This window comes from Corvus cornix, chromosome 14 (genome assembly GCF_000738735.6).
Source record: "Corvus cornix cornix isolate S_Up_H32 chromosome 14, ASM73873v5, whole genome shotgun sequence".
NCBI classification, from domain to species: Eukaryota; Metazoa; Chordata; class Aves; order Passeriformes; family Corvidae; genus Corvus; species Corvus cornix.
Genome location: NC_046344.1, coordinates 15590214 through 15616011, shown reverse-complemented (window position 1 = coordinate 15616011; position 25798 = coordinate 15590214). Strand labels below are relative to the sequence as shown.

Here is a 25798-nt window from a genome sequence, read left to right as displayed (position 1 = left end):
CAAGCCCACTGCAAACCTTCCACAGCCTCACGTCTTTGCATGATGCTCGAAGTTCCAGCTGCCATGTTTCTCCAAGAAAGGGAAGGGATTCATGTGTGCTTTTCTTTCTGATAGCTGCAGTTCCTGGGACCCTGCTGAACACAGGCTCCTCGGCAGCAGCCTGCCCAGAGGCCCTGGGCAAGGGTATAAAGAGTCACCAGTTAGTGATGAGAGTTTTAGGCAAGTTATGTCATAAATGCAGCCAGGAATGTCTCTGTCTGGAGGGTAAATCCATCCGGTGACCTGATTGAGTCACTGCCTGCTGACTCACACACTTGGGCAGCCCGAGCTGAGTTGGAGGCAAGGAGATGTCATGGTGACAGGGACTCAGTGACTGTCCCCTAACGCAGGAGCCTTACAGGTTCTCCAGGATGGCAGGAGCTTGTTTGCACCAGCAATCACCCCCCCTCTGCTCTTCTGCACTCACTCCCACCTCCTCCTGCCACAAGCCATCCTCACACGGGAAGGGACTGCAGCTGCTCTTGTGACAGGACAGCTCCCAGCAGAAGCAAGGGAAGCTGTGCCACTGTTCAACGTGCCAAGGAGTCAAGTGGACAGGAGCAAAAGGCCCCAGGGCTGCACAAAGCAGAGAACTCAGAGCCAAAACAGCAGCCCAGCCCCCAGGCACCACCCCCTGACCTGCTGCATGGCAGCCGGGGCTCCAGCTGCCACACAAGCCCCATCTCCCAGCTGCCTGCAGGGCACACGCTGGTACCTGTGCTGCCCTCCCCAGCAGAAGTCAGCCCTCTGCAGCCACCGCCCCAGCCCCGGGGAGCAGGGAAGAGGGATGCAAGGCTCAGCCAGCTCCTTCCCCCTCACAAACACAAAGATCTCTTCACAAGAGCCACGTGAAAGGGTTGGTGTCAGTGCTTGCTCTGGGAGCAACACACAGGGTCAGAGCTCTAATATTAGAGCACAGATGATGACAGGGGAGAGGGGAAGGAGCAAGAAAAGAACCATATAAATAGCAGCATTGTCCTTACTGGCTTTCACAGGGCATCTGATGTCAAATAGGATCATTCACTCAGAGCTGAAGTCTCTAATTGATTCCCATCTGACAGTTTCTTATCCAGCACTTGTTCACCGGCCAAACAAGCTGAGTAAATATGCTTTGTTCTACCATTAAAGCCAGTGACAAATCATTGGCTTGCAACAAACCCAGTGTAAACAGCATCCTTCCTCCCGGGCCAGATCTCCTCCTATTCCCCTGACGCCCTCCCACTGCTGCACTTGGATGCTCTGCCAGCCCCGGTCCTGGCATGGGGTAAAGACCTACGTGATGAGGACCAGCACACCCTTGGCTTTGGGAAGAGAAGCTGCTCTCTCAAGGGGGTTTGGGCTCCAAAACACCTTTGCAGGCCTCAAGTGAAACCTGCTGCAGCCCAGAACATTCATTTAATAACAGAGACATCCAGTCTACAGCCTAGAAACAAGAGTGCTTACAGGAGGCAGACCCTTATCTGAGTAGAGCCAGCTTAACCTGGCAGTGCCACAGATACATTTTATGGTCGAGCAGAGTTCAACACAGACTGGAGAAGTTCTTGCCCTAGACATGTTTGCCCTGACCTTTGGAATGTCCCCAGCAGATTTCAGCACCCCCAAAGACCATCAGTAACTGCTAGTTTTAATTCTCCAAAGAGGCTGCTTGGGGAGAACACAGGAGCCTGGGTGCTCCATGGTCCATTCCCAGCATCCACAACTCTGGGATGAGGTATGACAGAGGATATATCCCAGGTGAGTCCTTTTGGATCCATCTATAGGCCTGCCGGCCAAGAATCTGCCCAGTGCCTTTCAATGAGCCATCTGCCTCCCCAGCCTACTGCAGCACCAGCTCCAGGCACTTGTTACCTGCTCAGGGAAGCTGCACCTCCCTTCACACTTTTTCCATTAACTACCCCTGAACTTCTAGTTTTTGTATTGAGACATGAGGTGAGCAACAGTTACACCTTCCTCTGACTAAGAGCCTTCATGATTTTGTAAGCCTGGACCAGGTCTTCATTTCCATTTTCATTCAATCAATGCACATTTCCTTTCACTCCTGTTTCCAGACTGCTGATGGAGCCCCCACACCAGTCCTGAGGTGTTACCATCACCGACTCCTCCATCCTTAACCCTCCAAAGCTGACCCTTTGCCTTCTATCACACAACTCCTTTCCAGCACCTGAAAGACCCTTCTTAGAAACACAGAGTCGTTAAGATGGGAAAGGACCTTTCAGATCACCACATCCAACCACCAACCCAGCACCACCACCGTGTTCACCACATCTTTAAGTGCCGGAGCACCAGCAGTGAGAAACGGCTGAGCTGAATCCTGCAGGGGCACCTGGGGCCAAGGGTGCTGCTCACCCAAGAGAGCACCTTTCCAGGTGCATCCCACCACCCTGGACCCCTCAGCACACACCAGACTCCGTGGAAAAGCCATCTGGTGGCACTTGAGGGAGTGATAAACACATTGTGTACCTCCTGTGTGTCAGGCTGCTGGCTGGATCAGGCTCAGGGACTCTCAGTTCTTCCGTGCAAAGCTCCTGGCTCACTCTCCTGCTGCTATGACCAACAGCAAAGCCACCGTTTGGGCAAACCACTGCCACCCATCCCGAGAGCAGCCCAGCAAACGAAACAAACCCTGCTGCCTCAGGGCATGCCCAAGTATCGCTGCGGCTTCACCAGGAGGCTTTGCTTAAACACCCTGTGATCCCAGTGTAAGCTACATCTTTGCTTCTCGACATTTGCTAAACCCCAAAGCACCGGGCTTGGAGGAAATCCAAAGAAAGGAAAAAAAACCCAACAAAACCTCAACATTTTTCAAACAGATGATTGCTGAGAGCTAGGGAGACCTTGTGGTTTTGTGAAGAGCCCACTCAAAGCATACATAGCTTTTCAAACCCAGATAAGAACCACTGCCAAAACAAGAGTCTCGTATCGATTTCAGCCCCAGTGAGGAGTAGGGAAAAGTGGGTGAGGGTAGAAATTTAGTCCAGATATTTGCTATAACTTAACACGTGCCTGTCGAGGGCCACATCTGAAAACATGTGAGGAAGCACAAAACTTCTACCTGAGCCCTACTCTAGGATGTTTCCTAACTGCTGACCTTAGTGCTGGCGTTTGGAATTTTCCTAAGCAAAGCTGGAATTGCACGTCCATCACATGACTCCAGAGGAAGCGGCGCTGAGAGCCCCAGCTGAAGCCCAGGGGGAAGGGATGGCTCTAACCAAACAGGATGAACAGGACCCTTGGAGTTGCACACAGAGGATCTGTTTTCTTCCCAAATCCACTGACAAATGCTCTGGCCAGGACACCCCCAGCTGGTGCCAGACCCATACCCTCAGCACAGCCTCATGAGAGAGTGCCACAGCCACCACTCTGAAGGTGGCCATAAGGCCACCCTGCAGGAGTGACTCCCAGTCCCCTGCTCTGGAGGACTGCAGTGCTCTGTCACTTGAAAACATTGTTGTCATCATCTGGGAAACAGAGGAATAATGTAATCACATGTTTCTGATATCTCTGTTTACAAGTAGATTTCCAAGTCCTCCCAGAAAACATCTCTTGGGAATGTTTCTGTAGCATAGCTTAGCTGGAAAACCTTGGGCTCTGGCTCGGAGATTACAGCAAATCCATCTCACATGGCCCAGAGGGAACTGGGAACAAGTGACAGCTTGAGGCTCAGCTGTCAGGAGAAGGGGAGGGAAAGTGGGAATATCCTCAGATACACTTAGCTGGTCACAGACCCCTGGTTTAGCACATCCTGAGCTCATCTGTGTACACACATGGCAAGTATTCCCTGTCAAAAACCACTCAAATCTATGGCAAGACCTCCCCCCTCAACTCTGCTGCCACTGGACTCGGCCCCAGGCAATCCCTCTGATTATGCCAAGCCAAGTTACTCTCGCTTAAGCCCTTATTCCAGACCTTGCTGCAGTTGTCACTTCTGCAGAATACCTAGCTATGTTTGAATTTTAATGTCCCAACAAAAAGGAGAGGTTGCGATCCTTTAAGTAGTATTCCCTGCTCAGGGTTTGAAGGATACTCTTCATGTTTCCAGTACGGGTGGAGGTAAGATTTATGATGTCCCTAAACTGTCCACTTCCCTGCCTTTAAGTGCCTGGAGTTTATAAAAGATGCAGCACATGACTGCACCCCAAACCACCATCCCTCAGAACCCTCACAGCTTGGGAACTTCCCATCTCCCCCCACCTGCTGGAGTAGACATGGAAACATTTCTTCTGAGCTTCCAAAAGGTGGAACGGAAAGACTACAGAGTTCACAGCAGCTGATGTGTCAGTGAAGAGTGGCTGAAACCCAGCATCCTTGGGTTCCAACTTGAGGGGCTCCAAGGGGGTCGGAAGCAGTACCCTCGCACTCGTGGTGTTCCAGCACCTCACCTTCCCCTCCAGCCAACACTGTCAAGTGTGGGCCTTTCTCCTATGCTGTCCGTGACAGAGAAGAAAACTTGACTTCCAAATACCTTATACCATCCCTGCCCTTGGGAATGGGTCTCTCCTGTACCGCATCACACCTCCCTCTATATGGAGAGCATGCCTAGCTCCTCAATATTCTATTCACCATTTCTGTGTACTCTCCAGCCAGGCCTAAAAGATGGTCCAGAAGGACAGAAATCCCTGCACAAGGTCCCAAAGCACTTGGCCAGGCCGCTGGGATTTCACTGGACTCCACACAGGGCTGCAGTATCAGCCCCTGGACAAAGGGTTTATTGCCTGTGCCCACCTCCATCCCAGGCCGATCCTGGTGCCGTGCAGACTGCAACACAGTCACAGGTGTGAGGCACAGGACTGGCAGAGGTGACAGGACCCTGCAATTCCCTGGAAGATCAGCCTTGCCCCTCTGCCAAGCACTTCAAGATCTAAACCTGAAAAGCAGAGCAATAAAGGACCACACGTAACATGAAACCTCAAGTTTCACCGAGCTCTCTTCCCAGGGAACTGCAAATATTTGCAGTGTTTTATCCAATATCCCTCCGTGTTTGCCCAGTGCCCAAAGATAAATGAACAGGTCATGTACACTTAAGATATAAAGATCTCATAAGACTTAAGCACAAACACCAGTGAGGCACTGTTGCCACAGGGAAACAATTGGCATCCGTGAGCAGCCAGGGACCCAGACTGCCGGTGCCATGGCGGGCTCCTGTGCCCACCTGGTCCCTGTCCCCTTGCCAGCCCCAGGGATGGATGTTCAGATCACATACACCGCTTTGTCTGTGTCAATGCCCGCTGTCCCCACAGCCCAGCTGAAGCCACCCCAGAGGACCAAGCCAGCACGGGCACAGCCATGGCTGCAGGTGAGTGCCAGCACTTTCAGGAGGTGAGGTTGGCAGCAAACACCTCTGGAGTCTCTTCCAAAACCTCCCCAAATGCCAGATGACAGCACGTTCTCGAGCTCTTTGCACTGAACGATGACACAATAGCTTGTGACCCTCATCCTCAGTTTATGTGGCAGCAGCGTAGAGCCAGGTCTGTATCTCCACGCAGGTGGGCAATCCATCAACAACAGCAAAATCTATTCCCCCTACATGCTCCTTTTTCTGCTCTGTTTCTCCTAGAAATGCTCCTGACCAATCCTAGGAGCCCGATTTCTGAGCTTTGGCTCCCTCTCCCCTACAGCCTGCTTTCAATCATGTGTTAAAAGGGCAAGTAATGCAGAAACAAATCTGCACTAAAGGTCAGGCAGCTTCCCCCACCCTGCAAGGCTGAAGAAAAGCCCCTCTGGCTCCAGCAGAGCAGAGTCCCTGATCCAGCCCCAGCCATCTCTCCCTCCCCCACCTCAGCCCCAAAACAGTTGGGCAAGGCCAGGGCCAGATGAGTTATGGCCAGGAACTGCGTGCCACCAGCCCATGTCATAGCCACACTGGGAGATGTCACTCCAGAACATCACCATTACAGTTCTGAACTGTTTCTCCATTTTCCTGGACATTCTGAGCCCCCAAAACTGCCCAACAGTGTCACACCAGCACCAGGACTCTGTGCTGGTCCAGCCTCACCTTGAGTCCTGGGGATGGTTTTTGGGTGCCGCAATATCAGAAGGACCTAAACAGGAAAACATCCAAAGGGACACGAGGATGCTGAAGGGTCTGGAGGGACCATACGAGGAGCAGCTCAGGGCTTCTTCAGCCCAGAGGAGACTGAGGTCAGACTTCATCAGGGTCTGCAGCTTCCTCTCAAGGGGGCAGCTCTGATCTCTGCTCCCTGTGACAAGGAACAGCACCCAGGGAACGGCTGGAGCTGGGCCAGGGCAGGGTCAGGCTGGAGATCAGAGAAAGGTTCTTCCCCAGAGGGTGCTGGGCACTGCCCAGGCTCCCCAGGGAATGGGCACGGCCCCGAGGCTGCCAGAGCTCCAGGAGCGTTTGGACAGCGCTGCCAGGGATGCCCAGGGTGGGGTTGTTGGGGTGTCTGTGCAGGGCCAGGGGCTGGGCTCGATGATCCAGGATAGAATGGTGTGCCCAGTCCCTCTAGAATGCTTTGCTGAAGAAGCAGCTGCTATGGCAGCCCCTTTCAGCATCTCTTTCCCCCTCCTGCAAGGTCTCCTCTGCTACACCAGCAGCAGCCATCACTGTCATTTCAGAGACAGCAACTGACCACAAAAATAAAGAGCAAGAGCACTGCTAGGCACTGCTGCTGACCCTTGTGCTTCTCCAAATCCCTCTGGTGGGTTGAGAAAATAACAAGCTCACCCTTAAAGCCTGCCCTTCCCCCCAGTAAATTTGTTCTTCCCAGACAGAAACCCCTCAATCCCAGGTAACACAGCTGCCAGATGGAGGCAGAAAACAGGAATGCTGGATGGTGACTACGGTGAAGCCCCTGCCAGTCCCTGCACTGTGAGATAAGGAGCTGGGAACAGCACAACCAACCCTTCCCAGCAGAGCAGGGGACTGCTGGGAGCGGGGCCATCGGCATCAATCCGGAAGGGCAGGCTTGGATCTGGATTCAGAGACACCCGTGGGTCCCCACATCTTGGGAGCACACAGGGAAAGGAAGCTTGGCTGTTTTCTCCCCCCTTCTCAGAAGATTTGGCTTCAGCCTCACAAGGTCAATGCTCTGGCAGGGACTGGGAACCTTCCAAGATGATGTCTGCTATTTTAGTTTTAAAACATTGCAGAACTGGCTCAAATAATAAGTCCAGTTGTTTTCTGGGTACTCAGCCCCCCAAGCTGGGTACAAGCAGCAGAATGAAGACCCCATAAACTCCAAAAGAGGAAAGAGTCAGCAAAATGCTGCAGCACCCAGACACAACTTTCTGAGGCCAGATGGGATCCACCCAAGGGTGCCAAGGGACATGATGGAAGAACTCACTGAACCACTTTCCATCAATTACCAGCAGTCCTGGCTCACCCAACTGCCTGGAGGTGCCAGTGTGATGCCCAGCCACAAGAAGGGTTGGAAGGAGAATCTGGGGAACTGCAGGACTGCCAGTCTGACCTCGGTGCAGGGGAAAGTTATGGAGCAGATCGTCTTGGGGCAACCACATGGCACATTCAGGACAACCGAGGAATCAGGCCCAGCCAGCACAGGCTCATGAAAGGCAGGGCCTGCTTGACCAGCCTGACTTCCTTCTGTGACAGGGTGATCCCTTCAGCTGATGGGAGAAAAAGGCTGTGGATGTGTCTACCTGGACTTCAGTAAAGCCTTTGTTACCCACAGCGTTCTCCTGGGGAAAGTGGCTGTTCTTGGCTTGGACAGGGGCACCATTTGCTGGGTGAAAAGTGGGCTGGGTGGCCAATCCCAGAGAGGGGTGGGGGACGAAGCTCCATCCACCTGGCAGCCACTAGTGGTGGTCCCCAGTGCTCAGTGTTGGGGCCAGGAGAGGATCAAGGGCACCCTCAGATTGCAGGTGACACCAAGCTGGGCAGGGTATTGATCTGCTGGAGGGCAGGAAGACTCTGCAGAGGGATCTGGACCAGCTGCATCCATGGGCCAACCCCCCTGTAAGAAGATCCAACAAGGCTCAGTTCCTGGTCCTGCACTTGGGTCACAACAACCCCATGGAATGCTCCAAGACTGGGACACAGTGGCTGGAATGTGCCCAGTGGGAAAGGCCCTGGGGGTGCTGGTCAGATGGTGCAGCTGGATGAGATGGGTGTGCCCAAGTGGGCAAGAAGGACAGTGGTACCTGGCTTGCGCCAGCACCAGGGCGGCCAGAGAGCCAGGGCAGTGACCATTCCCCTGCACTGGGCACTGCTGAGGCACCTCACATCTTGGGGTCATGCATGACCTGCCTGTGCTCCCTGGGTGTTGCAGTGGGGAGCGTTACACAAGAAAAGACTGCCCAGGAAAGATGAAGCTCTGTTCAAGCACACAACCACAAACCCAAATTACCACCTCCAAAGGCAAGCCCAAAGCCACAAGATGAGTTTTGTCCCCAGATCTCCCTCCAGGATGAAATAACACAATGTCTTGCACTAAACCTGTGGATCCTGCTGCATTCCCCCTTGGAGTGGCAGCAGCAGGGCCCCCTCAGTGCACACCACACACAGAGACCAGACCAGCTTCACCATCCTTGCGGCTGGCTCAGGGTGTATATGCACATTTTTATCATATTATGTATGTTTATCAATTCATTCACTACAATGGGAGAAGAGCTGGAAAGCTATATTAAGCTGCAGAAGCAAGAGTGTTAAAAAAAGATCAAAGGTCCATCATTTAAAATTAATTAATTCAAGCTTGAACTATTAACATAAATTAAAAATTCAAACCACACACAAGAATATACTTCTTTCCAAGTCATTTTCAAGAACCTCTTGTGCTGCAAGATAAGGTAATGGCACATTCCATTAATTTGCAGGATGCACAGTGGAGGTTAACCTCCACTTAATTAGAACTAATTGTAATTTTGCAGGAATAGGGCAAGCACACATTGTAAGAGATCCTCTTGACATTACACCTCACAGTGAGGGTACAGAGCTGTTTATGCCACCTCTCCCCCTCTCTCCATACACGCATCACCCCTCTGCAGCCCCCTGTGCAGACTCAGCTGGAAGAGCAGAGGCATTTCACAAGGGACCACAGCCACCAAGGCAATAGAAAGAAGAAAGCGTAGGATTTCACTTCCACAGCATCCCTGCTGTGAGCAAAGGAAAGGCACATGGACACTTAAACACCAGAGCCACTAGAGGAAGGGTTGCAGAGAGCTGAAGGACCATCTGACATAAAGCAACATGCAAAGACCACACAAAGTCTCGGAGGAAAACCAGCGCTGAACGCCGCTGGAGTTGTGCCGCACGTTGCAAGGTGTGACAGCTTGAGAGGAGCCAGTGTGGGAAGGCCCAGCCTTGGACAGCCCTTCCAAGCAGCCTGTGGAGCAGGGTGAAATCCCACTGCCCACCTCCCTCCCCCCGACAAGGCCTGGGGCCAAACCTGCAGCTGCCGGCGCTCCCGCAGCTCCAGGGGTGGCCAGGTCCGGTCACAGCGTGAGCCCTCGGCAGTTCCACGCACGGCCCCTCCGCTCTGCCCTTCCGAGCTCACTGCTCCCTGCGCACTAGGTAAATCCCCTCCCCACGAGCTTCATGCCGAGTCCTCACCCACCAAACTGGCCCTGGCCAGGAGCCAGCACCTGACTTGGACCCTGGGAAGGCTCCTGGCACCGTCGTGCGCCGCCAGCTTCACCACCAGCCCTGCTCAGGCCTTCCCCCACCAGCTCTGCCTCTTCCCCAGCCTGGCCCAGCTTCCAGAACAGCTTCATGCACACTTCTGGTCTAACCTATGCACAAAAACCACACTACGGGATGGCCTCCAGCTCCATTAACCCAAATTCATGCAAACCGTAATTCAACGTGAGTTAAAGACATCCACTCTAAAATGTTTTTAATTTGCCTAAATCATCTTAAAGACTCCAATTCCTGTTCTGCCCAAAGCTTCTCTGCTAGTGGAAGGAATTGCTGCAGGGTCACAGGGGCTGCACTTCTTCCACCTGGGCCAATGCCACCCCTGAAGCCCCCAGGAGCCGTGGGGACACCCACACCTGCCTTCCCCAGGGCTAACACCAGCCCTGCTGCACCCACCTGAGACCGTGCCCGAAGCGCCAGCACAGCCTGTGTTCACAGGACACAGCTGAGGTTTTGCTCGCACCAGTGGAGGGAGGCGAAGGACCAGATCCTGGAAACCAGAGATCCCTCTCTGTGACAGCTGAACCTGCCCACAGAAGGCGTTGGAATGAGATGACCTTTAAGGTCCTTTCCAACCCAAACCAGTCTGTGGTTCTCTGAAGCACTGACCTCCCCATGTGTGGCACAGCCCAGGCACTGCCCAGCAGCTGCCAGCCGCGGGACTGTGCCCTGCACACACCACATGTGCCCCTTTGCTTCTTGCTACCTTTAACCTGAACTCCTCATCCCCCAGCACCGCTAACGACACCTCCTGCCACCACCAAGCCAAGCGGTGACTTCATCGCAGTTTCCTTCACCTAAATTGTCTCAGGAGACCCCGCTGCTGCTTTCCAGCGGGCGCAGCATCCTCCCCACGCAGCTGCACGCCCCCGCTTCCTTCCTCCGCATGGACCTCTGCCTTGCATCCACCCCTTGGGCCCGGGCTTTAACCTCCAGCTTGCCTGTGTGCTCCAGGACAACCCAAAGCACTCAGTGACTGGGACCCCTCCCTGGGGTCCTCCTCTCCAGTGCTTCCACACACAGCAAGAAGTTTCCAGAAGCTCCTCAGGGTCAATGGGGCAGATTAAGAGCAGAGCTGAGCTCCTGGGGAGAATGAGCAGGGCAGGATCCCTCACCAGCTCAGTATCAAACCCAAGAACAGGCAGCAGTAGCATCACCACTCTCTGCCCTGACCTCAGAAACTTCCCTGAACTATTTGCACCCAAATCCCTTTGTCCATGCCCCAAAAAACGTGGGAGGCATCAGCATGCCGAGGTGGCAAAGCACAATCAGCCAGGGAAGGAAAATGCCCGCAGTGTCAGCAAAAACCTGGAAATATTTTGGAAAGAGATGCTCTGAATCCTTTCATTCTGTTTTTCTATGAGGTGCAGAAAAAAAAGTGTTTGAAATTTTATTTAAAGCTTTCTGGAGGACCACCTTGCTAGCCAGCTCCACTAGACAGACTCTCCCCAGCACCATCCCCAGCAAGCTGATGACATTCCTGAGGCTTCCTCTGGCCGTGGCCAAGGCCCAGCAAGTACAATTAAAGCCAATCTAGTTTAGAAACAATAGCTCATTGCTTTCAGACTCATCTGGTCGCTTTCACCACGCCTGTGTTGCCAGCCCTAAGCTAATCCATCAATGAAAGCATCTCCATTGATTTTGAGGAACTTTGGCTCAGCACACGAATTATAACATCCACCTGCCCCCTCGCAGGCCAGCACTGCAGGCCAAAACTGTTCTTCAGACCATGCTTGTGTCCTCAAAACACTCCCCATGTTTCAGCCAGGCTGCTCTCTTTCACAGAGCCATGGAATGGTGGGAAGGGACATTTAGGATGATCCCATTCCACTCCCTGCCACAGGCAGGGACACCTTCCACTAGCCCAGGGTGCTCCAAGCCCCAGTGTCCAGCCTGGCCTTGGACACTGCCAGGGATCCAGGGGCAGCCACAGCTGCTCTGGGCACCCTGTGCCAGGGCCTGCCCACCCTGCCAGGGAACAATTCCTTCCCAATATCCCATCCATCCCTGCCCTCTGGCACTGGGAAGCCATTCCCTGTGTCCTGTCCCTTCAGACCCTTGTCCAAAGTCCCTGCCCAGCTCTCCTGAAGCCCCTTTAGTCACTGGAAGGGGCCCTGAGGTCTCCCTGGAGCCGTCTGTTCTCCAGACGGAACATCCCCAGCTCTATCAGCACTTGGGATGCTCCTTAAGAGTGGAAGGGGCACACTTTTGATCAAACCAATACAGACCACAGCACCATACATGGTGTTTGTTACTTCATATTTTCTAAATTTTTAGGTTTTATAAGTTTGAGCAGCTCTATTTCCCCCTTAATTGGTGCAATTGTTTTTAACCCTGCTCCTGGAGCCACGTTGCCATGGCTACCCCGCACAAGCCTGGGCGAGCGAGGTGTATTTTTAGAATTGCCAAAATACACGTCTCTAACAGAGCTCTTCTGGACAGAGCTCTCCTTGTTCCATGACACAGGAATTAAGGGCATTCAATGGAATTAAAATGTGGGAAATTCAAAACAGATTAAGGGAGAGGCTCATGGTGCAGCCTGTGCATGGCTCGAGCCCCCGTGCACAGGACGGTGCCTGGAGGCAAGGCTGGGGCACAGCTGAGGCTGCGGCCTCCTCCAGGCCACCGGCCACGGTGGGACAGCTGAGTGACCAAGTGCTCCCATGGATGGGCATGGGCTCTGTGGGACACCAAGGAGGAGTTGCTTAGAGCCCATCAGGCTGTGCCTTAGGAGAGCTCAAGGCTGGGGGACAGACAAACACAGGTGACACTGTGGTGGCTGTCAACGGATCTCCTGCTCAGGGCAAAGCAGTTGGGACATTCTGGGAAATGGTAGAGGTCTCGTGTTCGCAGATCCTGATCCTCACGGGATTCCAACAACCCAAATATGCGCTGGAAGAACACCACAGCGGGACTCAAGCAAGTCAGGTGGTTTCTGGGGAGCACTGGTGACAGCTCCCTAACACAGGGGAGAGGGTGACAGTGGGAAGAGACACTCTGCTGGGCCTCACATATGAGGAAGAAGAGCTGGTCAGGGATGTGAAGGCCTAGAGCAGTCTTGGCTACAGTGCCCATGAGGTGGGGGGCACTGATGGAGCAGCAGACCCAGCAAGGCCCCTGTGTACTCCTGACAAGTGACACTTCACTGATCATGGCCAGGCAGACAGGCAAACCCTAAGGTGCAGAGATACAGCCCTCAGACTGCCCCAGCTCCAACACTCCTGGCACACCTCCAAGAGAGTCACTGCCCAGCAGCAGTTCCCTCACCTTCAGGGGAGAAAACACATCTGAGCTGAGCCAGAAGGAAAACGAGGAAGGAAATGGAAAGTATAGCAAGGATTAACACCATTTTAGCTGAAGTCAGCAAGTGGATTAAGGGGAGGGAAAGCTGGGGGCTCCAGCATGAACTCGTCCTTTTACAGGAAAGAACCACTTAGAAGGAAACAGCTGAGCTGTGGCACTGTGAGCCTGACCCAGGTTCCTGCAAGGAGCCATCAAGGACAAGGGAGAGCACAACTAAAAGGAGGCCACAGCGCCAGCAAGAGCCATTCCCTGCTGCAGCTCTGCAATCCCTGCACTGCACTCCCAGGCAGATGCTGGAGAGGAACCAAAAAGTCTCTCACCTCCAGCATGGGTGGGATGGTTGAGCTCAGCCTGAGTTTTGATCAGAATCTGCACTCTGACTCAGTTTACAGGTACAGGTACCGAGGGCACAGTAGGCCCTGTGGTCTCGCAGCCCACCCTGACTGCCCTGAGCGAGGCACAGGAGCAGGTGCCCATCACCACAGCTCTTCTCTGGCTGGGCAGCAGCTGCCAGTGCAAAAGGCACATGCACAGCCAACACACCGGTAAGGGAAAGCATGGCTTGCTGACAATCATTCCTCCTGAGCCAGGGCACCACCACGGCAGTGGCTCTCAGCACCCTGTCCATCCATCCTGGTGGCCACAGGCTGCCTTTTCAGGAACACACCAATGACACCAGGAAAAAAAACCAAACCAAAACAAAAAATAAAGAGAAGATTCTAGAGGTGCAAATACCCAGGAGTCGATCTTCTGGTTTAGAGAGCAGCTGTATTTGAGAGCTCCTGGGGTCTTGAAAATTTGCATAGACTAGAGAAAGGAATAGTTCAGAGAGACATTTACATGCAGTAAGTCAAATAGGATCATAAACATGAAGACAACAGCAGAGTCCAAAGATGTTCCTGCTGCTAATGCCTCTCTGAATCCCCCTCTGGACACTCTTTCCAGAGGAGCCGTGCTATGGACCATGACCATTCCTGGCTGAAGCTGGGCTCTGCCAGCATCACTCCAGGGGCACTGTGCAGCTGGAAAGATGCCCTCCCAAAATTCATCTGCACAATTCATTTCAGAGTCAGAGCAGTCTGCCAGCAGCTCTAGTCATGCTGTCCCATCCCTTTCACAAGGACATGAGTAATTATTGAGCACTCTAGCTACTAAAACTGATTAGAGCAAAACAAACTAATTTTGTTCCAAGGCAATGATCTGACCTCGTTAACAATGGTAGTCATGCGCTAACAATATTTTTCTCTTACACAGTGATGTCTTTCATTAGAGCTCAAGCTGTTTTGTAAAGGAGCTTAGTACATTCCTATAAACTCATTTGCATAGGAGGAAACCCAAGCCAACACCCGCATTTCCAGAGGCTGTTCCCTGGGAAGCAATCTGGATTGAGAGCGTGGAGAAACATCTCCCTGCAGCCAGGAACAATAACCCGAGGTGCAGGGCCGTTGTGCAGGGAGCCTTCCCTTCCCTTCCCTTCCCCTTCAAAGCAGGCACCAGGACAAGCTCCTACATCCCAGCCGTGGCAGATCCCTGCCAGACCTGCACAGCAGGTTTGCTCCTCCTCCATCACAAACCTACATCTCATCTCTGTTTTGTGAATGAAGAGAACCACTCTGGGCGTTCAGACTCACTGTGAGGGCCCACAGAGATTTGACACGTTTCACCACCGCAGTTATTAACCTCAGGAAACACCCTGTGGAGCTGACCAGCAGCTCCCTAAAGCTCTCACACCTCCCCTCTTACCAGGCATTAGCCACTGAACAGAGCTACCAGCTGCCCTTGAGTCAGTCTGAGCTCCTACATGAGCCGCCAGCACACCGGCAAGGATCCTTCCCAATTAATTCCATGAAGAGTCACCTTTTCAAATTATGTTTTCCCCTTTGTCCTTTGTGTACTTACAGACACCCCAGCAACCTCCAGCATGTACCAGCTTCAGAGCCAGCTGCCCCAGGAAGGGCATCCCTCCTCATGCCCAAGAAAGAGAAGCTCAGATCTGTCAGGTTTCAGGGACAAAGCAGAGGGAAGACCCCCTGACTGACCCCCTAAGGGTTGGGACAAGGATCCTGCTGCTTGGGAGAGCAGCTGGGATCCCAGAAGGCGGCAGGAGGCAGACTGGGAAGCCGGCTGTGGACAGGGACGGCTTAAACACTTCTCACTCGGAATCACCTGCAGTCAGGTTCTGATTTAACCTACCCACTGTCATCGAGTCACCTGCTCACGGGGCTGTGCTTCAGCACCTCAGGCCCCATCACTACACAGCTCCCACTCCAAGGCCAAGCCGAGATACCCCCTACACTTGGAACAGCAGGGACAAAAAGAACTCGAGATAGTGCTGCCACATAACAGCCCCATCCCCCAGCCTGCCTTTCCCCCTGCCCTGTAGCCAAAAGCCTCCGAGCACTTGCTAATCACTGATTAACAAGATCTTACAGCTCTGCTCTTGAGGAGGGCTGGGAAATCACTTATCCCCATCTCAGAGAGAAGGAAAAACCCGCACAAAAGGAGGAGATGATGCTGTTTGAGGTTTGTCTAGAGTTCAGCAGCTGAACCCACCGGGTCTTGCAGGGCTGCGCTAGGAGTGCTGCCTGCACCTGCTGTGAGGTGATGGGGGTTTGTGGCCATGTGCCTTACAGTTCCCAGCCAATGCTCGCACACAGGTTAAATGCATTTAAAGAAAGAGTTAGTCCAGTTTCCCCTCTGCACTGTTAGAAAGGGTTGTTTGTGCACCAAAATAGCAAAGAGGTCTGATCTAAGAAGCTTGAGCACAGCCAGAGGGCAACCGCCCTCTTCCCATTGAACCAGCACAGCACTGTACAGCAGGGGGGAGCTGCGAGTGAAAGCAGAACTCACATCCCAGGGTCTTTTGGGCTCTCTTATCCAGGTCACACATTCTTAGCACTCGATGAAATATTAAAAGCAAGACAGGCAGCTTCCCTGCCCAGCTCTTGCCACTTCAGGCTCACACGTGTGGGCAGCTCTCACAGTGTCACTCGCGATGCTCTGAGGGGCAAAGTCACCCTCTGCCAGCCAAGTCTGCTGCAGACACGGACACAGAGCACCTTGAAGTGATGTCCCCAGGCACCTCCTTGTGAACAAACACAGACCAAAACTGGGTGTTAGACTGGTTACACATCCCCAGAACCCCAGGGCTGGGTACTGGCACCACAGTGACTTGCAGGCACACAGAGAACATTCTGAATGCTCTGTAACCCACGGCAGCTGTGGGAAAAACACGGACAAGTCCTTAGGACAGGCAAGTTTCTGCTTCTCTTTCGTAAAAAGGCTTATAAATGCTAACCCCAAAGCACCCAGAAGAGGAACAGCACAGCACTACATCCCCAGAAGACTAAAAGAACAGCAAGGGGAGAGATGACAGCTCAGAGGCAGCTGCCGTGATGCACACAGAGCAATATTGGAGCTGCCAGAACTCTGCTCAGCACAGCAGGATCAGACCCCAATTGCCACCGCCAGTGGAACAGCATCGGAGGAGCCCTGCAGACCAAGGTGCTCAGGACCAAGCAGTCCTCAGCCTCCCTCATTTTAGCATTTCTTTTTTCCCCCCTCAAGTTCCTTTTCAGTCACTGAAATCCCTGTATAAGTCTGGAAGCCCTTGTGCCTTGGTGTCTCTCCAGGAGCTTCACAGTCATCAAAAGAAAACAATTCTACTGAATTCTCCCTGTTCCCCTTTTCAACTCCCTGTGATGGAGACACCAAATCTCTGAGGCAGAGGAGCTCAGCCCAGGACCCGAGCCTTGTTTCACACTAAATTTGGTCTGCCAGACATCCAAAAAAAGATCACATCAGTCATTCTGCTTCAGAGCTGGTTTCTCAGCATGGAAAATTACATTTCCTACATGTAGCTAATGCATGAAAAGCTTTGAAAGGTCAAAAAATGAAGCCATCAATTTATCCTTCCTATTAAAGCTGCTGAAAGCCTGGGCTCCCCAGTGCAAACACTCCACCTAGAGCCAGCTGTGCCAGCCCTGCTTGTCCAGGGCCGCCAGCCCCAGCGGGTGACTCGGCATTGCCACTGCAGCCCGATGGGGCCATGCCCACAGCTGGTGCCACCAAACATCAGCCACCGCTCTGAAGGGGACCCAAGCAGACTTTTGGTGGGACAACCTCCCCTGCTTGTGCAGGGGGTCTTGGCAGAGAGGACCCTCACTCCCAAAAAAAAGGGACCTGTGCTCTTGCACTGCCTTTCCTTTGGCACCATCCTGGAGAGAGGTCACCCATGAGCTGATCCCAGCCAGCAACATCCTTAGGGACAACACTGGCTGAGCAAAGCATGGGTGCAGTTGCAAAGCGTGAAAGCACTTGGATAGCACCAGAGCTCCCAGACACACTGCCAACTCTTCCTTCTGGAAGGGAGAGGAGGAGCAAGGAAGCCTGAGGGCCCGAGCCACACAGGATCCTCTCCCACCCAGCAGCTGAAGGGCAGCAGAGACCATAGTAACTGGCTCCACCTGAGCAACAGCATCCAGCCCACCCTGCAACTCTGCCCAGGACGATTCAGTGCCACTGAAATGGCACTGCTGTTCCCCTGCTCTGTGTCCATCCTCCAGCTCTGTGGTTGTTCCTCAGACCTTTTTGCATCCCCAAAAAAAGCCAAGCAGTGCCAACCAAGGCAGGATTTGGTGTCTGTGCTCTCACTCTGGCCCAATGAGACACGGGTTAGGTGTTTCACAGGTGAGTGAGAGACTCCTGCAGCATTTGCTGTGCAGACAGGCACGGAATACAGGAAAGCAGCAACAGGATCACAGGGCTGCCCAGGGCCAGCAGCCACAGGGGTTGGTACTTGTCCCTTCCCACCTTAGGGCTGCAGCAAACAGGCTGTGGCATTCCACAGAGCCTCAGCAGGACCCAGCATCCCTCACCTGCCACAGCTCACCACAAAGATGTCATTAACATCTCAGCTTTAGAGCTGGGAAACACTTGAAGCAAGCTGGAAAGGAAGTGCAAGACCAGCCTGGAGAGGGTGCAGGCTGCAAGGAGCAGAAACTCCACCCCAAGCTGAGCACAGCTCTGGCCCACGCTGCCATCCCGGTGCTGGGGAAGCTGCCAACACACATTTCTCCTTTTGGGACAGAAATAGCCCCATAGGGAGCGGCTGCCCCAGCACTGCTGCACCTGAGAGCAGGCAGGCCCTGCCAGCAGCACCCTGAGGGTGTCCCAAGGTCCTCACCAGCTCCTGCTGCCAGGAGCCAGGACAGACAGGGCTCTTGGTTACACTTTGGCTCAGCTCCCTGCCACGAGTGACATCCACTGCAGCTCTGCCTCCAGACACTGCCTGGGACTCCCCAGCCACTCTGCTGCTGGCTCCAGACAGCCCCGCACTGCTCCTGTGCCATTCCCAGTGCCAGCAATGCTGCACATGGATGGCAGGAACAGGAGCCACTGCAGCTGAGCTCTGTGCAAATGGGGATAATTTGCCTTCTTAAAAAATTAAAACCTTAGAGCTAACAAGAGGAGCGTTTGCTCTTAAGTTATGACTTGCTGGAGGTAAAGGGCTAAGAATTGCCATTCCCATTGCTATCATGACTGCCATGCAGGGGAGAACATCTGACCCCTCTCTGACCAGTGTTCTAATCATCCTGGAGGAATACACAGGATGTTGTCACCAAGTTCTCTCCCAGATGAACACCCCAAGTTCCCCATGAACATCACAGCAGGTGTCACTGGAGAAAGTTGTGACAGCTCCTGGCACTGCACAAGGATGGAGATGCCTCCTCCCCGTGAGGCTGCTCTCCAGGAAGAGACACCAAGGTGACATTGCTTTCTCTGCAGGGCTCTGGCTCTCTGGGGGACAACCTCACCAAGAGCATTTGCCTTCCCTACACTGGAAAAGGCCATCCGAGACTGACACAGCTCCAGGGTGCAAACAGGAATGGACTGCAAGTTCCCGGGGGCTGGGAATCATTTAAACAATTGTCAGCATAAAAACAGATGTGGATTTTTACTTAGCAGAAGGGGAGCAGGAAGGTCCCTATTCGTCTAACTAATTCATCCAACTATTATGAGAAATATCAACTTTTCATAACTTTAGATGAGACAAGTCCCTTTAAAAAAAGATTTCTCAATGAAGCCCAGCTTTGCTGAGGTGAAAGCTGCAAAAGTCAACTTTCAGGTACCCAGGGACAGGCTGGGATAGGAAATTTCCCACCTATATTTTAGGGAAGAAAAACGGTTATTCAGCAAGTTCTGGACTTCTCAAAATGCAGGACAACTTCCAGGGACCACAGGGGAGTTCTCAGTGCTACAATAAAATTAATTCAGGGAAATAAAGCAGAACAGCCACACCCCAGAGCATGATACCATTGGAGAAAGCCCAGGCTTAAGAAGTACAAAGCAAATTTCCCTGTGTTTAATTATTTTTGAGGTTACTGTTTTACAGGTTAAATATTTATGATAAAGAAGGAAGACAAGTCACCCCCTCCTTATTTCACTGCTGGAATTACCAGCTGAGAGTAAAAACAGCGCCCATAGGGGGAAGATAACAGGGAGAAGCGAGTTCTTGAGCACAACACTGCACCACCCCCTTTTGGAGGGGAATACACAGGAAAGCTGAGCATGAGATAAACACGAACTGGTCCTTCACTTGCACATGTTCCAGTGATGTAAACATACATCCAGCCAACCCAAGAACCAGCTCCAACTTGCTCATCCCCACGTTAAAGCATCCTGCTGACTCTAGGCCTCAGGAATCAATGCCCAGCACTCACCTCCTCCATATTTATTTCTATGAAACACACACAACTTGTTGCTCATACTCAAGAATAAACTGTTCAAGGAGCACATCTGCACATACTGTATTCTCAGGGGAGCAATTTCTGCTGGTGTAGCTGGCTGAACTTCAATGCCACCTGCACGAGAAATTCCCCTGTTCCCCCATTCTCAGACAAACCTGAAGAAATCCAGCTTTCACCAGCAGAGGAAAAAAATCGAAGCTGCTCCACACGGTGTCAATCCATGGCTGCAGGAGCCAGGACACCAGCCAGCAGGCTGGGAAGCAAACAGCCCGCTGCCGGCATCGCCGCTTCCCTGGAGGTCACATATTCTACGGAAATCTCGAAACTAAAGGAGAAAAGCCCTAGTGATGGAATGAACCTGCCAGATGAGGAAGCCTCTGAGGCGCACACAGCATGGACCGGGATTACTGCGGGACCCGCTGTTCAAAAGAGCAAATCTCCTCCGAAAGCAAGGCAGCAACATAGACAACGAAGTCCTTAAAACTGGAAACCTGCTAAGGAAAAAAGGCGCTGGCGGCAGAGCAGCGCCCGGCCCCCGCCGCGCTCCAGGGCAGCACCGCCAAGCAGGCTCTATTCACGCGAAAGGACTGAAATCGAACAGCAAAACAGCATTGCAAGAGCATGAAGTAATCCCACCCCTGCAGTTCGTGTTTTCCTACCCAATTAGCTACTCCAAGTGTAAGAGGGAAAAGGAAAAAGAAAATTAAAACGTGCTGCAAAGCCAGGAGATGTTTTGCAACTCCCGGGCTCCCGCAGCAGCGCCCTGCACTCCCGACAGCCACGGGCGAGGCAGGGGGACCTACGAGGAAGGGAGGAGAGGAGGGGGGAAAGGGAAGAGAAGAGGGAAGAAGGGGGAGAAGCCCGCTCACTTGCTCCGCCGTCCCTCGGGCCCGTCCCGCAGCGCGGCCGGACCACACGCCCGAGATGCGGCCCCGCTACCGCCGGCAGGGAGGGCAACGGGCTCCGGCCGGGGCCCGGGGGAGGAAGCGGGCGGTGGGGGCGGCCCCGGAGCCACCCCCGCCCGCCGCACAGCCCAGCCCAGCCCGCCCCGCCCCGGGATGCTCGGCGGCTGCGGGGGACGGGATGGAGCCGCCCGAGCCGGGAGCGCGCAGCCCCGGGGCCGGTGCGTGTCCCCGGGCTGGCCGGGGCGTGCTGCCCGACGGGGGACAGCGGCGCTTACCGTGGCTCAGCCGGGACGGGAACTCGCTGCTCCGTTGCAGTTCGTTCCCGAGTTTAACAAAACCGGTTCGAAATCGTTGTTTAAAGCGCTGGGAACGAGCAGGAAGCAGCAAAGCCCCCCGAGGCTGCTGAAGGGCAAGGGAAGTGCTCGGAGCTGCTCCGAACTCCCGGTGGTGCGGGGGCAGCCCCTCCGCACCCCGCCCGCGCTTCCCGCTGGAAATCGTCCTGTGGCTTTTCTTAGTTCTCAAGTGGGTCTAACCTCAGAGTCTGGAGACATCTGCTAGAGCAGGATGCCTGGAGAAAGCGAAATCCCAGGCTAGATGTTAATTTTAAATCGTGCAAACCCCCAGTGCTCGTGAACAGACAGAAGCAGGATGCTGTGGGTTGCAGGCAGGATACACACTGCTCCACCAGCTCACGTGTGAGGTCCCCTTGCCTCAAAGCAGGAGGCCAGACCCGTGCTTCTGATGGCTTGGGGATTCCTGCTACCCTGAGAAACCGGAGAATCAAGGAGTCACACTGCTTTGCCACCACTACAAACTCCTCTTATAGGGCTGCTGCTCCTCCCTGAGCTCCCTCCATCCCTGCTGATCATTTCATTTCCCCTCCACCGTTTGTCCTGCTTTCCACTGGTGATGCGGCTGAAGCTGATAATGCTTCCCAGCTGGAGCCCGTGGCCCCCAGCCCTCTGGACCCCTCTGCCAGCTGCCTGGGGACACCTGCAACCCCCAGCCCCTGCAGCCCCAACCCACCTTCAAACACAACTCTCCTGCAGCCCCAACCCACCTGCAGCCCCCAGCGCCGACAGCCCCAGCCCAGCCTGCGACACCACTCACGTGCACTGAGGCACAGGAGTGCAGACAGCTCTGGTGGGTTTAGGAAAGTGCTTTTGTGCACCCGTGTGCACTGGGGCTGCACATCTCTATGTGCCAGTGTCGTGGGGATCAGCTCCATCACCTGCTCCGGTGACAGACCCCTGCCACCACCACTTGCCTGCTGCTCAGTGCTGCAGTGCAGAACAGCAGCGAGCCGCAGGTTGCTCTCTGTTCCTGCTGCGTTGCCCAGACCTGTGCACAGAGATGCAGATTGAAGCAGGGTCAGGGCCTCTCTGTGCAGACTCATCAGCCAGCCCAAAATTTGGCTTTGTCCATTCCATTCACTGGGGCTAGATAGGGTTTTCTCAGTGATGTCCAGCTGCATGGACAGTGCAGGGTGGGCTGGAAACCATGAGAGGTTATGGACACAGTGTCCCCCTGGACCAAACAAATGGTGTTAAGTCCAGAACACACTGTATACACCTCTGTTAAATTCAGGCAGGGAACTGAATTTCTGTGTTCTTCCCATTGGTATTTTGTGCACATCCATCTGCCATGCTGCAGAGCCACAGAGCATTTAATTTCAGTTAAAAATTCTAAGAACACTCACACTGTGGTGATGTGTATCAGCAGCCTCTGCTGCCAGCCCAAGGTTTATGTGGCTGCCTCTCATCAGGAAGATTTGGAGGTTAAAGCTTCTGGGGTTTTCCAGTGGAGATAAATGTGCTGATGGGCATCCAAAGAAGCATCTGTGAAACCCTGTGTTAGCATTAACCTTTGTACTGGGAATAGCTGAGCCTCATCAGTCTGTCTCAGAAACAGCATCACCCTCTGACTTCACATTTGGCAAAACGTAAGTACACAGAGTAAAACACATGAGTTAATCGGGGGAAAATATACTCTGGGATGAAGAAAGAGACACCACAGTGAAACGGTCTGCTAAGAATGGCAAATACATTTTTCTTTGTGTGATTAAACAGAAGAAGCCTCATGAAAGGCCTGTGTCTGGCAGAGGACCTGTGGCATACACTGGGCTCCCAAGCTAAAATGCTTGAGGCATACTCCGGATAAGGAAGGAAAAACACTTTCCCTCTCAGTCAAGAGCACCCTTGATGCAAAGCATCAGCAGCAAGAGAGCTGGTGGGGTGGAAGTGGCTCCTCACAGGGGCTTGGGCTGAGCAGCTGCTCTGGAGAGGCTGAGCCAGAGCCTCCGAAGTGCACAGAGTGCAGGTGCTGAGCCACACAGCAATTAATGGTCACAGGGTGTAAAGAGAGGGGGGCTGAAGGGCTTTTCTGGGGCATTTGACAGCCCTTGGGACATGTTCTGCCCCCCTAGAGCAGAGCCAAGTGCAGGTGCTGCTCCTCTGCAGTGACTCTGCCCCGGACACCCCTGATGCTGTAGGGCTGTGGGGAGGAGGAGGCCATGAGGGGAATGGTACTGGGCACCTCCAGCTGCCCAGTCTGGAGGTCCAGGATGTGGATTTCCTGGAAGCCAAGCAATGCACGGGTCTCAAGACAAGTGAAAGAAAACAAGGAATGCTGATGGGCTTTTCAGCTTAATTCATTTTAGATTACATCAAATATTCCTATTCAATGAATATTCCTATTCAATAAGACCACAAAGATGCTTTGAGGGCTGGAGCCCCTCACCTACAAAGGCAGGCTGGGAGCTGGGTTGTTCAGCCTGGAGAAGAGAAGGTTCCAGGAGATCTCAGAGCCCCTTCCAGTGCCTAAAGGGGCTCCAGGAGAGCTGGACAGGGACTTTGGACAAGGGTCTGAAGTGCCAGCACAAGGGGGGAGTGGCTTCCCAGTGCCAGAGGGCAGGGCTGGATGGGATATTGGGAAGGAATTGTTCCCTGGCAGGGTGGGCAGGCCCTGGCACAGGGTGCCCAGAGCAGCTGTGGCTGCCCCTGGATCCCTGGCAGTGCCCAAGGCCAGGTTGGGCAGGGCTTGGAGCAAGCTGGGCTAGTGGAAGGTGTCCCTGCCCCTGGGCAGGGGGTGGGATGGGATGAACTTTCAGGTCCCTTCCAACCCAAACCAGTCTGTGATTCTGTGATTCACCACTCTGCCTTAGCAGGGAGTAAAGGCTGCTGCAGAGGCCTGACATGGTGTCATGATCATCCTTCTCCCTCCTGCCAGTGACTGCCACTGCCCCCAGTCTGGCCCGTCATGGCTGGCTTCACTTCCCTTCTCCTGTGCAGGCCGAGCCCCACCACGTCTGCATGGTGGCTGTGGGGACACGTCCAACCCCAGCCAGGGAGGGCTCATGTGCCCATGTCTGACCGCAGATCAGAGCCGACTGGGGTGTAGATGTTGGGGGGTCAGTTGAGCCAACCCCCCTCAAGCAGCAAGCTGCTCTGCAGTTGGGATTCTTCCCTTGTGCCAGGGTGCTGTCTCAGGTGACTCCATGAGGCTGAGAACCCTCACCTCGTGGGGTAACCCAGCCCATTCTGGGTTGCTCTTCTAAACCTTAAGCGATCTGGAGTCAATCGAATAGAATCAATTCCACTGGACATCATGAATCTGTATTCAAATGCTGATGGAGCTTAATTGGCTTAATTTATTGAATTGGTTTAATAAAGCCAGTTAATCTGGTTTAACTGGTATCTAAAATAAATCTCGTTTGACTATATGATGTGTCTCAATTTTACAACACTCCCTCATCACACTATTCCTCTTTTAGACTGATTTTCCAGACAGCTGGACAAAGTGGCTCTTAACCTCCCTCCAAGCAGCTCTAAGCCTGCCTTGGAACAATGGGTAACCAGAAAAATGAACTATAATGAACACTGAACATCTCTCACTTTCCAGTCCTCTATAAGCTTATGAAGAGCAATGATTCCGTGGTGGCAGGGCAGCCTCATGGACAAGTCTTCCAGAGTGAGTGGCTTTTCCAGGGTCAAGACACCAGCTGTGCTTTAAAGTCCCTGTCCGTGTGGTGAGTGAGACTGAACACCAACACCAACACTGGCACTGCACCCCTGAGGCCAAATCCTTCCCTGGCAGTTCAGCTCCAAGGAACCTGGTGCACGTGCACTCCTGTGTATCTGTCCTGCTTCAAACATGGTTTTGGTTACCCTGGCCTGGGGTTGCAGGTGAGACAATGCCAAATCACCCTGTTTAACACACCTGCTTCACTTCTGGGGCACTTGCTGGGCCTTATCTTCTGCTCATCAGTGACTGCATCTTTCCTACAAGGCCTCCTTCCTATAAACTGTGTTTATGTGTCTATAAAGCATAAACCATGTTGATGTTTATGCTGTCTATGGTTTGAGACCCAGCTACAAAACCTTGTCTAACTCCTCTCTCAATTCACAGGCTTCCAGTTCCAGGACTTCAGACACAGCTAACGAGCAGGGTTTATAATGAAGGCAGCTCCTAATGAGCTGACACAAGATGCAGCATTGGATCATACTTGCTTTGATAAGCGCTGATCAAAGCCCTCTGCTTTCTGGTTGGAGAGCATAATTAACAACAATTTCTAAAAAGTCAGGTTTGGGTTGATTAAAAATGCCATCTGACAGCTCAAGAGTGTTGAGATGTCTCATGATCTGCAGCACAGATACAGCATAAATTCAGCATGGTGTCCCCCCTCCCCAGGCAGGAGAAGGGCTTTTGTTCCTTTCCCAGTGGGCTGCAGTGCCTTGGGTTTGCAGGGGAGGGATCTGCCCCAGGAGGGCTCACAGGGCTGTGGGATCATCCCTCTGTGGGCAGCAGGTGCTCAAGATTCTCATGCTGCCCCACTTCCAGAGAAGTCTGGCACATCTGGTGCATCCCCACATCTGGTGGGGATGGAGGGGTCTGATGCCAACAGCAGCAAAGTGGAGAGCCTGCTCCAAGAAAGCACACAGTCTTTATAGTGGTTTGGGAGATTCCTGCCTCAGAGGAAGAGAAATGAAAGGAAGGAGAGCTGTTGAATCCTTTTCAATCTTCAACACAACCAGGTCAAGGCAGCAGGTCCTGAACTCTGAGCTTCTTGCCAGGCCACAGACTCTCAGGTTATGTCCAAGCCATTAACTCCCGGGGTTCACTCCTGCCCCCAGCAACACACGGGGGCTTAATCCCCCCTTTCTGGACTCCCACTTCACCCTGAGATCCTCCTG

At 53.3% G+C, this 25798-nt stretch overlaps 1 protein-coding gene across 1 annotated transcript in view; it reads right to left on the bottom strand.

Moving 5' to 3' along the window:
• LOC104684645 (ankyrin repeat and fibronectin type-III domain-containing protein 1-like) overlaps positions 1 to 20660 on the bottom strand; it is a 247639-nt gene extending 226979 nt beyond the window's left edge. The window contains exon 1 of the mRNA XM_039560379.1: positions 20571 to 20660. The gene's annotated coding sequence lies outside the window, so the exon portion shown is untranslated. The remainder of the gene's footprint in view (positions 1 to 20570) is intronic.
• Between the last annotated feature and the right edge of the window lie 5138 nt (positions 20661 to 25798).